Below are 14,935 nucleotides of genomic sequence, written 5' to 3'. Positions count from 1 at the left end.
CAATGCATTTCATACCTTTTGGGTCACGTAGAGGTGAGGGAATCCATATTATTCTAGGATGAATAGCAACTGGAAGCAAAGCATTGATTAAACTCTCTATTCCTTAGCTCCAGTTTGTTCTTATTGTGCAGAGATTGCATTAGACATTTAAAAGGAATTAGGAATAAAAATGATACCATGTAGATCCATCCTATTTCATATGGAGAATAAAAGAAAAGTTAATATTCTTTTTAATTGATATTTGGTATTTTATTGGCAACCAGATGGGAGGGTTTTCTATTTTTTTCTGGAATTTTTTTTCTTGAGCCTAGTACTTCAGGATTTGTTGATGATTTTCCTTCCAATTAGTAATCAGGTCTAAGCTGCTTAGATATTTGATGTCATCAGATTGAATAAGGCCATTGTAAAACAATTCCATTGTCTAAGGAATGGGAGCAATTCATTTATCACAACTATTGTAGACCTCTTTCTGATCTTCAATTGTTGCATGGGAAAAGAAAGTCCATTACAATATTAATTGAAAACATTAATAGTCTATGAAAAGCTATAGATCAGGAAAAAGCAACATGATGCTTTTGCCTGGGAGACCTATATACCCATGGATTACTGAGTGAGTGATTGATATAGTGATTTTTTTTTTAGTGGCACAATTCTATGTCTCTGGGCAGTTAACAAAAATAGGAATATATAATGCACTGAAACGTAACAGTGAAAAATAAAATTCAAAGCTTAAAAGACCCAATGAAAAGATATGTCTAAGTGTTTTTCTAAACTGGAACAACAAGGGAGCCTCTTCATGTTGTATGCCATAATATAGGCTCCATCACTGAAAAAAATCCAGAATTGTTAAATATATTAATGTCCTAAGAACGCACTGCACTTCTGAAATTATAGGTTTAAACTGTATATCCCTTTGTATAGTATAGCAAGGATTTTCAATGCAGCATGGAAAACATTAAAAATGGGTCTTTATAGGAAATATAACATTTTTATCTCTTCTTGTTTATCTGTAATGTTCTGGATCTTCAAGGATTGACAAATAAAAATTGCCTTGCAATAGTCTAGACTTGGAATTGCTATTATAAATGCCACCAATACTAGGTATTTCTTGTCCTCTTGGATACGATATGGATATATTATTTATCTCTCCATCTAGATATAAGATATAAATATAATTAGAGGTGGAAGTAATAAAATCTTCTCCCATTAGAAAAAAAATATCCTGTGGATTCACAGCAGCAATACCAAGTCAAGAGATGTTCTGTTCTCTGTCAAGACTTACAATTAGAGGATATAGTATGATATAGGCCATCGATCCTCAAACTATGGCCTTCGGGCTGGATACAGTCCACCAATGCAAAGTATCTGGTCCATGGAGTGGTGAGTCAGTCCCGCCCCTCTTCCTGCCCCTCACCATTGGCTTTATCTTCCAACAAGTATCCACCCCAGCAGCACTTCTGGTTAGTTATTTCACTGGTTGAACTGCACTTCTGATCACACTATGTCTCCATGCTACCTACTCTTGGAGGTACCTGGAGCCTGCATGCTGATTTGATGCAATCAATGAATGGAGAGTTCTCTTGGTGCAAATTTAATTTTTACTAATATTCTTACTTACATTTTTTTCAGTTGCTATATACTGTATTTTCCGACATGTAAGATGACTTTTTAACCACAAAAAATTATTCCAAAAATTGGGGGTCGTCTTATACGGCGGATATACCAAAAAACCAAAAGAAAAGAAAAAGCAACACAAAAAAGCAAAAAGCCGTGCTGCCACCAGTGCAGACTCTGGCCTTTCAATCGATAACCTCAGCGCTCCTCGCCTGGGCATGTGGATGGATGAGTGCTGGGATGGCTTAGTAAGGTCTGCCTGGAGATCTGGAAGAGCAAGGCGCTGAGCTCAAACTACAAAAGACGAGCAGTGCGGAGGCCTTCAGCTGGCTTGTGGGTGCCTGAAAGTAGGGGGTCATCTTATTATATGCCCAGTGGCCTTATATGGTAGAATATACAATAAATTATTTTTGCTCAAGCCTTATCTCAACTCTAGCATCAGAATTTATTTTTCCTCTTTGTCCCCTCACTTGAACTATTATGATCAGCACAAAAGCCCAGTGGGGGTTTGGCTGGCCTGGCAGAAGTGCCCCAGTTGGCAAACTGGATGGTGGAGAGGCCTGGCCCAGCTCTCACAGCTGTCCCACTGTTTGGCACCTCCAATGTGAGCTGTCACCTTTGAAATGAGCCATGCCTTTGAGGAAGCTGGGCAGAAATGGCTTGGGTCATGGGGGGGGGGGGAGTTGAGGCATCAGGGCTGCTTCCCCCACCTCAGCAAGCTGGGCCTGGAGGAGCACAGAGAGTTGTGGGCTGGGTGCCGGAGGATCAGAAGGCATGTTCCCACGTCTCTCTAACATGTGCTTGCGGTGCTTGCTGCTCCCAAACTGGATTTGAGTTGGGGATAGATGGAAGAGAGCAGGAAGAAGGGTAGGGAGGATTCTAGGAGAAACCCATCTGGATTTCTTTTTGGTGTGGGGTAGGGTGAAGACTCAATACCCTCTCCATGGCCTGCCTGCTGCTCTTGCAGCACCTTGTGTAGCACAGTGAAAGCATGTTTCACAATGGGGAGACTTGGTCTTCTCCTCCTCCTGGAGCCCATTCCCTGCCCCACTTGCCTCTGGCAACTCTCTCTTGGGATGGAGAGCAGGTCACACATCCAGCTCTAACAAAGCCAGAAGTAGCCACCATCCATTTCCTGTTGCAGTCAGGCAGTGAGGGAGAGACCGAAAGAGAGACATATTCAGCTCAATTCAGCTCTGTCTGCTCCCCTCTTTCCACCTTTGCCCAGTTTTGCAAGGATTCAGCAGATGCTGGCTTGGTGATGGGCGGTGGGATTCGTCCTATACTTTGCCTGCCAAGCGTCTTCGGGGGCACCTAGGGATTATATTTTCTGGCCACTTTGGACTGAGTTGCAGGATGCATATGTATGCCTGTGTAAGTGTGAAGCTGCTTAGGATGATGTTCCTCTGAAGTGCATCTGGCAATCTAAGGCAACAACCTTGTGGCGTTGTGATGTAACAACCTGCAGTTACTTCTTTTTCAAGGTTTATTTTTGTATCTTTCCAGAGACAAAGAGAACTGGCAAAATTTCCTTACAGTTATTCCCTGGGTCTGTGGATTGGGAAGTGAAGGAGGGGAGTGAGGGGGAGAGTAGAAGGGAGAGAGAGACAAAAAATAGAAAGAACGAGAGAGAGAGAGAGAGAGAGAGAGAGAGATGAGAAAGAGAGCTAGAAAGAGGGAAACAGAAAGAGATGAGAAAGAATAGAGATAAAAGAGAAGGAGGGAGAGGGAGGGAGATAAAGAAACAGATGAGCGGGAGAGAGGGCAAGAGAAAGGGATAGCTAGAGAAAGCGAGATGAGAGAGAGAGACGGAAGGAGGCAGGGGTAGATAGAGAGATAACGGATGGAGAGAGAAAGAAAGAGATAAAGAGATGAGAGAGAGGAAGAAAAAGAGAGAGGGACACTCTCTCTCTCTCTCTCTCTCTCTCTCTCTCTCTCTCTCTCACACACACACACACACACACACACACACACACACACACCTGTTTTCCATAGAAAACAAAACATGTGGAGCCACAAAACCTGGGTAGGCATGGCTGGGGAGCACATGTGACTGGGTAGGAGTGAGTGACATTATGTTGGCCATACCCAACCAAGTTTTGTTGCTCCCGGTGTTTTGTTTTCTGTGGGAAATGCGTCCAAATGGTTCTTTGACTGTTTAAGGTTGCGGACCCCTGACCTAGGTCAATTATTGTTTTTACTGACTTGAATAGAAGTGAGTAGAGGAAAGAAGTGAATGGAGTATAATAATCATATAAACCACCTTTAATATGAATTACATGTAAAGAAAATTGAACATTGTCCCCTTTTCACCCTTGTCTTATAACATTTTGGATTGTGTCCCACATTATTTAATTGAAAAGTAGCCCTTATTCTAGAAAAATTGTGCTCTTTCTTCTGTCCCAGTTTAAGAATGGAAAGAAAATATATATTTTATACTTCTGGGAACCAGACACTCCCTCTTGTGATTGCCTTTTGTTTTCTGAACATTCAGCCTCTTCTATTCTGGGCTGCTACTTGAATCAAATGCATGGGGTTGTTAGAATGATACTATTCTGCTGATAAAGTATTGCAGAATGCTGTGGCAACAATCTAGGACTCAGCAGGGAAGCTGTAAAGACAGCTATTTTTGTAATGTTTAAAATTATACTAAATTAATAAAAAAAAACTCCTGCTGAGCTTCCAGATTTAAAATAGCATATTGTTGTTGTATAATTGATCAGCGAATCAGGACTCAGTTAATTCACTACATACTATAATGGGGAAAGATCATAGCATTTCTAAATTTTAAGAATTTAACCAGTTGCAATAGAGTATAATGAGTGTTGGTAAATTAATCATAGGAATGAAAAGAATTTTAGGAAAGTTATAAAGCTTTAAATTATATTTTTCTTTAATTTTACAAACGCAGAGAATGCATTCAACATTTACAATTATTACTTTTCCCCCAAAATGGTTACTGCTGCCCTCTTTATGAGCTGTTATTTTTTCTGGACAATAAAGAAAACTATTGATTTAATCTGCTTTCCCAAATGAATGACATAGTTAAGCTCTGTTAACTATTTTACATAAATTTTTCATTAAAGATATCTACTAGCCTTTAAAAAAAAATCATAAATAATGTTATAATTTCCTTCTTTTAGACAATATATCTCTTTATCTATGATACTCAGTACTATGGGAGGAAGTTGTCATATTGCTTGCAACTTATCAGAATTTCTATCCAACCCACCGGAAGGTGCCAGACTTCAAAAGTCTAGTCCAATTCAATAGGATTTACTAGATCTGATTCAGCAGAGCCAAAGTGAAAAACAATTTTGCTGACACAATAAAATGGTCATTGACAGACAATGCAGTTGCTTAAAGCAGGAAAGTGAATCTTCTTTTTCCACCCAGGGCCATGTTCCATCCCTGGGAGAGGAAGGTGTTTGGTAATTATGGATGAGGTCAGAACTCTTTCTTTTCCTTTTTGCCACTGTCACTTTTCTTCCTTATCCTAGCTATCTTTCTCCATGAACAGGGAATGGTCTGCCAGAGAAAGATCAGTCTTCTCCTTGCATGCTGAGTCAACCATGTGCAAAGGATGTTGACTACCAAGTCAATAACATCACAATTCTACCTCTTTATGGTGCTCACAAACAGTTAGAAAGTTAGAAGGAAAATGTGGTCTGAAACAAGAAGACATTTTTCAGTATATAGGAATTCTTCTGAGATTTTGAAATAAAGCTATAAATATAAATAATTCTACTCTAAGCAACTCTTATTTCCATCTCATACAGGTGGTTTTTGACAAACCATTTGTTTAGCAACTCTTTGAAATTACAATAGCACTGAAAAAAAGTTACTTATACTTATGACCATCATAACATCCTGGCAGCATCCTCAATCATATGATCAAAATTTGGATGCTAAGTAACAAGTATATACTTACGATAGTTGCAGCATCTCAAGGTCATGTGATGATATTTGCAACCTTCCTAGCCAGCTTTCAATAACCTAAGTCAATGGGAAAAGCCAGATACACTTAACAATTGTGTGATTCACTTACCAACTGCAGTAATTTGCTTAACAATCAGACCAAAAAAAGTGGTAAAATCAGATGCAATTAACAACCATCTTGCTTAGCAAGGCTGCAAGTCAAGAACTAACTATGTGGTTGGTACTCAATAAAAAACCATCAGAAAGTAGCCTTTGGATAAGTTGGTCTACATATGTATTGAGACACCATCCATAGTAAATCTGATAGACTCTTACATAACAGGTGAAGATTATGATCTGCTTCTTCCCTTTATGTCCAATTTACATCACAAAAAGCATTCTGAAACATTGTTATATGGAAATGTTGTCATTGAGTACCTTTATGTGCGACATTGGCATCTAACAGCATATTTTCCTATTTTTTAAAGATCTCTTTAATCTCACTCTCCTCTTACTCTAGAAGGTAAAATTCACTTTATGAATTTTTCCTTTTTATTCTGTTATAATTACAGATGAGCTACTTCTCACTTGACTACAGAATCCAGATTAAAGGAGCATTTATTCAACAAAAGCTTATGTACTGCTGAGGCAGCTTCTGATGCCTTCCCCCACTTCTCTGTGTCTTTCACCATTTTAACTCAGCAGCCTTGTCAACCCCCCCTCCACAAAACTATAGCCCAGCTCCACTAATTGCCACTTCCACCCCTAAATCAGCAGTTCATGCTCTTTCTATGCAAACTATCCAACAGAATGGCAAGCAGACAGACAAAGGAATCTTGAACTCTTGCAAGCAATAATAACATAGCTTCTTCTGTTAACAGTCAATCTTCTACAGAAACAAAAACAAAGATGCAGATCTTAGATGGTAGGTATCATCTATCAGCACTACATTTTTTTATAAAGGATGCTAGTGTAAAAGTCAGTTTTCAGACACAGAGAATTATGCATTCCTGACCTAAAACAGCTTACAAGCCAGAATCATATAACAATACATTCATTAAATGCAAACAAAGGTGCCAACAGTCAGTGTGCATACAGTCACAGGCACATCAGATAGGGACTCAGAGGGTTCAGAGAGCATATGTTCCTTTTGTTATAAAGTAAACCTCTACCTAAGTTATCCTAAAACCTGGTACACTGGAAAGCTAGTTGAGTAGCCTATATAGTATCCTGCCAATAAGATATCTCGGAGCAGCACTACAGGTAGCCCTCAATTACAATTACAATTGAGCCCAAAATTTACATTTCTAAATGACCTTATTTTATGACCTTTTTGCCACAATTGTTAAGTGAATAAATGCAGGTGTTAAGTGAATAATGCAGTCATTAAGCAAATTCAATTTCCCTCATTGACTTTGTTTATTGCAAGCCATCTGGGAAAGTTTCAAATGGTGATCACATGACCTTGGAACAATGCGATTGTCATAAATATATGCCAGTTGCCAAGTGCTTGAATTTTGATCACATGAGCATAGGGATGCTGCAACAATTGTAAGTGTGAAAAATGGTCATAAATCACTTTTCCTCCAGCTGTTGCTAATTTTGAATGGTTACTAAATAAATGGTTGTAAATTGAGGGTTATCTGTAGGAGAACAGCAAAGTAGCAGCTCTTATTTGAAGTTGTTCTCCATCAACTGAGTTGAAGTAATATACCTACCCATCAGGAGTAATAGTTGTTAAAAATATTCTTCATCATCTAAACAATCCACAATAATAAATTGTATATGTTTATTAGATCTTCAAATAAGGAAGGTGTCATTCATAAGTGCGAGGACTATGTAACAATGTTAACCACATTTTTTTAGAATGAGCTCTTTTTCTTAAATGTATTGTCAACAATTGAATAAGAATTTTCTAATTTCCGCTTTATGAAAAGAATGAAAAATATTTATTTCTCCACTTTCTCTACAGGATATCCAACATCTATACATTCTTACTCAGATTTTCCCAAGCTATAATTATTGAATTAAAGGACAGATTAGAACTCACCAAATTTTTCAATTCTTTGAATATGACAACACAGTTCTCAAGGGTTTATACATATCAAAATACAAATACGGCTTTGTAAAGAATACATACAATATACATTTAAAAATCAGATGCTTTTAATGACGATAATGGATAATGGATAGAGAAACAGATTTAATATAGATGTAGAACAGGATGGGATTATAGATCAAGACTTTCAAAACTAGCCTACATTGAAAATAAATTCACCGTACCTTCTCCTGGATTATCTTTTTTTCACCTTAAAAAAAGCTCCAAATGCATTTTAAAAGGAAGATATTCTTACATAAGCTGCTCTCAATAACGGGGATACATGAATAATAATACAAAACATATATCGGTACTTATCCATATGTGGTTTTTCAAAAAAATCATAAGCAGCTTTGAGGGCCTCTTTTTTCTCAAAGTGGAATTGGATTATTTTGATGGAGTTTGTGATTTCTTAGTGAGCTGGGTTTATAGAGAATAGATATTGAGAATATGGTTAAATTGATTCCTGTCAGGCTATCAAAACCCGAGAAAGACACTGAGTTATTTACAAGCAGTTTCATTTATTGTTCATCATGTTCAGACAAACATTTTGTAAAATTAAAGCAACTTTTCCCATCATGAAAGATATATTCTTACTGAGAAACTCTAGGGAGGAGGTATCTTGACCTTCTTTCTCCCTACCAAACTATCTAAACTTCACTGTCTCTTGAACCTCTGGAATTCTCCTTCCCTCCTGGAAATCCAGATTACATTCCACAACAATTCACTTGCTTCTAGAAACCAAGCAATGTGAAATAGTTTTTAAAAATATTGAAGACGTAATATGGAGTCTTCTCAACTAGATCAGATTTCATTGTTTGGAGGAAAGTTTTAAAATGTTACAGTTTGGGTTATTGTAGGGCATGAGCAAAAGAATTATAAATAATTATAGACTTTCAGAGAAATGAAAATAAAACAGTTGTTCAGATCAACAATTGGTCAGTTTTCCATCACAATTATTAAACTATGTGGGGGGGGGTGTCTTTGGGGGCTGGAATTTCAGAGTCAACTGGGTGACTAAAGATAAAAAAAGAAATCCCAGGTCCAATGTCAACCACCTCTAGATGAGCCTGGACAGATTGCAATGTGATATTCAGACACAAGCCAACATTTTTGAAACTGGCAAAACTGTTCCAAACAGTTAATACCCAAGGTAACATTTTTGGAACTGGTAACACTGCAAGGAATTTGGAATGTAAATTATAGGCACCCACAGGAAAGAGCTGCTAATGAAAACATACTGATTGACAAAATGGCTGCCATATTGAGTGTACTCCGCTACAACCTATCAAATTATTAGCAATCATGTTAAAACAATCTCATTTCTTATCCTCAGGTATCCTCCAAGAATTCTAATAATACAAATTTTATTTTGAGCAGGAATGTAGCATTTCAAAACTATAACCATCCATCATTTGGTAGAATGTGCTATAAAAATAACCTGGTTTTGAATGTTAACAGAACAAAGGAGATCATTATTGATTTCAGAAATAGTCATATTCCATTTTAAATCAAGACTGCAGCTGTGGAGGTGGTCAATAGCATTAAGTATCTGGGGGCACAGCAGTGGTGGGTTTTAAAAATTGTTCGAACCTACTCTGTGGATGTGGCCTCCTTTGTGGGAGTGGCTTGCTGCCCATGTGACCGGATATGAAGATGCCGATGACACTTGTCAGAACCACCTTAAATTACCTCTCACACATCACTGGCATGCATAAGAATATGATGTAAACTTGTTTTTTAAAAGGCATCTTTGGTTTGCGTTAAAACAACTTCAACACATGCAATGTTCTGATTGCACCACAAATGCAGTAGTCATCCTTACCTTTCACAGAGGCACTGAGTTTTATAAATATGAGCATGATAGTGTAGAATAATCATATCCAAGGACCAGTGGTGGGTTTCAAAAATTTTTGGAACCTCTTCCGTAGGTGTGGCCTGCTTTCCAGGTCCACTGGTGGAACCTCTTCTAACCGGTTCGGTAGATTTGATGAACCGGTTCTACCGAATAGGTGCGAACTGGTAGGAACCCACCTCTGGGGCACAGATAACTAACAATCTGACTTGGTCTCTTTATATTTTATCTTTAGTGAAGCATGCAAACCAATGTTTGCATTTCCTACATCGGATGAGGAGAGCACGTTTCTCCTTTTGTCCTGGCCACTTTTTACAGAGAGACAATTGAGAGTGTTTTAACAAACTGCGTCATTGTTTGGTTTGGTGGTAGCAGTTCCTCAGATAGATGGCCTATACAGAAAGTAGTAAAGACAGCTGAGAAGATTATAGGAAGCTTGCTTCCCGTTACTCAGGATACTGCCTATAAGCATTATGACCTTAGTATATTAGTGTACATATAAAGTGACAATAAAGTATTCTATTCTATTCTGATTTTTTTTTCTAAGCATGCCTATAAAGTCTATGTCAGATATGGGGGCATTCTTGTAATTAAGATGATACATTGCTTAAAGGCTGCTTAGCAGGTCCCCTGCTTAGAAAAAAATTAAATCAAATAAGAAAGGAGTTTATAATCTCTATTCCATGTTAACCCACTGGCAGAAACTTTTGGCCTGTGCTTGCTCATTAGCAGTCCCCTCCTTCCACCCTGCTCCCAATTCATTTTTTTCACTGTAGCATTCTTTTCCACATGTGAAGTCAGAAGGATAACAGGGCACCTTTAGAGTGTTTCTTGAGATTGAAAAGTGGAAAAGATCGCAGAAATACTCTGCATTCCCACCGCATTCCGTTACTTCTAAGTGAATGTATATACATTTACATTTAAATATGTACTTTTTAATCCCAATTTACTTGTTTGGGGAGTTGTATGCCATTCAGAATCAGTTGGCAAGAGCAGCATTAGCCTTATAAACAAACTGAATCCTTTCAGAGATCTTTCATTGTTTCCAGTCTCCCCCACCTTTTTTTTTTCTTTAAGGCTGAATATTTTATTTGCCATGAAAAAAATTCTGATGATATATTGAGTTCTGTGTATTTTTCTATTTTCAGCTGTCCTAGGAAAAAATGGTTTTATCATTCTTGGAAAAAGCTATGCTTTAATGTTCTTGCTGCTTAGATATTTGAAGAACGAAACTCTTAACTGAGTTTTTGTTACAAGAAAGAAGCCACTTTTCAAAGTATGCAGGAACTGAAAAAGGCAGCAAAGGCCAAACTGTAACAGCAAATACGCACTCAAAAGTGATAAATAAAATGTGGCTTATCTTTCAAGCATCTACTTATACAAGGACAGATATAATACTTAAATGTTTTTGCTCTGTTGTCAAGACAGTTGTATTCAGTACTGTCTGAAAAAGAATGAGAATGAAGTTTTTGGAACTGATATACATTATATATCACAAAATAGAAAAAAGACTTGCTTGTACATTATAAAAAGCAGATTTTTTTCTCTTAAGCCACTTCTGCAACAATATTATCCACTGTTTCACAAACTTAAAAATTTCAAGTCATGTAGACTTGAAGTTCCAATATTTTCCATACAGCATGCTGGCCAGGCATTCTGGCAGTTGAGGTCTTTATGCCCTGAGTTTGCCAAGTTCGAAAAACACTGGAATAATTTTCTACTGGAATTTTAATTGCTCTGAAGTCTGCACTTGCCAAGGGGAGAGCAGAAACCTTTAATCAGCCAAGAGGTCACCATTATAGCCCATTTTTCTGTTAATTGACCTATAGTCTGGGCATAATCTATACCTTCAGGTAGTGAGATGAGTTATTTGCTCTTCTTAACACACAGTCCTGATGCTCCATTCTTTTTCTCTTATCTTTTCTGGTAAAATAAAAACCATGGTTTTGAGGCGACTATAACAAATTTGCTTGCAGAAGTTTTCAAAATTAGACCCAATGTGGCAAGCAATTATGATGAGGATCCCAGACAGCTCTCTTATTGTAACGGCAGCTGGTAATGACTTTTGTAGGCAAGGCAAAGAAGCATAGCTAAGCTACCCACCAGGTAAAAGTAAGTTAGCCCACAAAAGCAACATGGGTATGGCAAAAGGCTCCAAAGAGACCTTCCCTAGTTTTTGAGCTGTAATGGGGATGAGAAAACTTGAAGGATTGATGTAACCCCTGCAAGATAGACCATACAGGAAACACAACCAGATGATCCACTTCTACTTTATTATAACACTACATTAACACAATCATTTTCTTTAATTTCCTTTTATTCTATACTTTTATTATACTGAGGTTACTTAATGTTTTAAAAAGAAAATTGATATAAAATAGAAATATAGCTGGGTTCTGTTTGTACATTAGTTCTGCAGTACTTTCAGTGAATTAGCTTTCTCCCGTGTTTGAGAAACCATGGGAAAGCTAAGGAAGAGGCTGTCCCAAAAACACTCAAAGGCCATTGCTAATTCAACCTTATCGCAAAGAAAACATTGTTTCCTCCCTATTTTACAGGTGAAGTTGGTGATTTAGGGTAATTTTTTCTATTAATTTGGAAAGGCACAACTGTGATCCAAATAAATAGATGCATGAGGACATACATTGATGTGCATTTTACCACATTATCAAAGTGTTTCTCAATATTACTAGTTAGGGCTTAACAAAAGGTACTCTAATACTGACTGCCAATTCTTCTTTCTCCCATTCTTTTAAAACAGCGCCATTTCAGTGCAGTCTTTCAGAATGCATAAAAACATAGGTCTCTGTCCCAAGTAGTATACAATATAACTATCAAAATAAATATTTGAATTGGAAAAAAGAGAAAGGGGAGGCATCAGTAAAAAGAGAAGCAATATATGGAGGCTGTAACCTGTGGTTTTGATGAGATGATACTTATGAGATTAATGACCCTCACTGCTTCCTTGGGTCCTCAGTGATCATCTAGCAGGGCATAGAAACCTTGAAGCAAATGATTGATTGGAGCAGATGTGCTCCAGCTGTTAATGGTTTTTTTTACTTCAATTGAGACTTAAAGTGAAATAGATTGAAATTGCCTCACAGAGGTAAGTCTTACTGTTTCAGATAAAGGACCACAAAATTGTCTCAGACACATTCACACATATAAGAATAAAGGCAGATTAATGCCAGAACCACATTCACCAAATCCCAAGAAATCTTTTTTTTAATTGAAAGTTTTTAGAAATTTTTTTTTTACAAATATTTACCTCCCCTCCCCTGCCCTCCCCACCTGAACCCCTCCAACCTCCCCCCCCCCCGACTTCCCAGAACAAATACAGGGTATAGATCTTTAACAAATATATTCTAAAATAAACTTAAAGAAAGTTAGTATCATCTTTAATTTGAGCTTTAACTCCTCTTTGTTAGGCTAACTCTAAACAGATTATATCATTACTTGTTTCTTCAGTCATAAACTATCTGGAATTTCTTAGTCCTGTATTTAATTTGAATATAGTCAATCCATCTTCTCCACTCCAGTTTATATCTCTCATTTGAGTTGTCCTTGAGATATGCTGATATTTTAGCCATCTCTGCTAGGTTTGTTACTTTTAATGTCCATTCTTGAATAGTAGGCAAATCTTCCTTCTTCCAATATTGCGCCACCAACAGTCTTGCTGTCGTTATTAAATACAAAATCAAGTTAGTCTCTATAACAGTACAATCAGTAGTTATACCTAACAAGAATAACTAAGGGGTAAACTTTATCCTTTTTTAAAGAACATTTTGCATAATCCACCATATTTTTATCCAAAATGCTTTTACCTTTTTACAAGTCCACCATATATGGTAATATGTAGCATCGAGACAATCACATATCCAACATTTAGGTTGTAAATTCGGATACATACAGGCCAGTTTTTTAGGATCTAAATGCCATCTATAAAACATCTGATAAAAATTCTCTCTCAAATTTTGGGCTTGTGTGAATTTTACATTTCTTACCCATATCTTTTCCCATGTATCCAACATTATTGGCTCTTCAAAGTTTTGTGCCCACTTTATCATACAATATTTGACTAATTCTGTTTCCATTACTATTAATACATTGTATAACCTTTTTATATGCATTTGACTTTGATCCCTAATTTGTTTTAGTAAATTATCCTCATTTTGCGTAAAACCAATTTTTTGATCTTTTTTTCCATCTGGCCTGTAATTGTCATTACTGAAACCATGTTTGAATTACCTTTTCCTCTTTTAGTACATTCAAGGGTTTTAATTGTAATACACCTCTTTCTAAAGTGAGAAGCTGTCTGTATGTGGTTACATCCTGTTTTTGTACTATATTTATGTTCTCTATTGCATGTCTGGGAATTGCCCACATAGGTATCTTATCATTTAGTTTATATTGATATTTTTTCCAGACCCACAGTAGAGCATTCCTTAAAATATGAATTTTAAAATTCTTATCCACCTTCTTGTCATATAACAAGTAAGCATGCCAACCATATACCAAATCATGCCCTTCGATATTAAGTATTCTATCATCTGTTGAATTAATCCAATCACTGATTACTGATAAAACTACTGCTTCATAATATAGTTTTAGATTTGGCAATTTCAAACCTCCTCTCTCACGCACATCTTGCATTATTTTAAGTTTTATTCTCGGCTTCTTCCCTGCCCAAACAAACTTGTTAATACCCTTCTGCCATTCTAGCAAGTTTAAAAATATGGAACGCTTCACGAATTTGTGTGTCATCCTTGTGCAGGGGCCATGCTAATCTTCTCTGTATCGTTCCAATTTTAGTATATGTGCTGCCGAAGCAAGCACCCAAGAAATCTTTTTGATACCCAGTTACAGAGGTGGGTTCCTACCAGTTCGCACCTATTCGGTAGAACCGGTTCATCAAATCTACCGAACCGGTTAGAAGAGGTTCCACCAGTGGACCCGGAAAGCAGGCCACACCTACAGAAGAGGTTCCAAATTTTTTTTGAAACCCACCACTGGTCCTTGGATATGATTATTCTACACTATCATGCTCATATTTATAAAACTCAGTGCCTCTATGAAAAGTAAGGATGACTACTGTGTTTGTGGTGCAATCAGAACATTGCGTATGTTGAAGTTATTTTAACGCAAACCAAAGATGCCTTTTAAAAAACAAGTTTACATAATATTCTTATGCATGCCAGTGCTGTGTGTGAGGTAATTTAAGGTGGTTCTGACAAGTGTCGTCAGCATCTTCATATCTGGTCACATGGGTGGCAAGCCACTCCCATCTGGTCACATGGGCAGCAATCCACTCCCACAAAGTAAGCCACACCCACAGAGTAGGTTCGAACAATTTTTGAAACCCACCACTGCTTGCTTATTTATTTATTTATTTATTTATTTATGAAATTTATTAATGAAATTTATAGGCTGCCCAATCCCGAAGGACTCCG

General features: G+C 37.2%; 1 non-coding gene across 1 annotated transcript; it reads right to left on the bottom strand.

Annotated features, from left to right (window-relative positions):
- Nucleotides 1–14,214: 14,214 nt before the first annotated feature.
- LOC148045804 (U6 spliceosomal RNA) lies at nucleotides 14,215–14,321 on the bottom strand. The gene has a single exon (XR_015696543.1). It is a non-coding gene; the product is annotated as a U6 spliceosomal RNA (small nuclear RNA).
- Nucleotides 14,322–14,935: the final 614 nt, after the last annotated feature.

The sequence above is a fragment of the Thamnophis sirtalis genome, unplaced genomic scaffold (assembly GCF_051295495.1).
Source record: "Thamnophis sirtalis isolate CommonGarterSnake01/CBP01778 unplaced genomic scaffold, rThaSir2_p1.2 scaffold_4, whole genome shotgun sequence".
In the NCBI taxonomy this organism is placed as follows: domain Eukaryota; kingdom Metazoa; phylum Chordata; class Lepidosauria; order Squamata; family Natricidae; genus Thamnophis; species Thamnophis sirtalis.
This window is presented reverse-complemented; position numbering and strand designations above follow the sequence as displayed.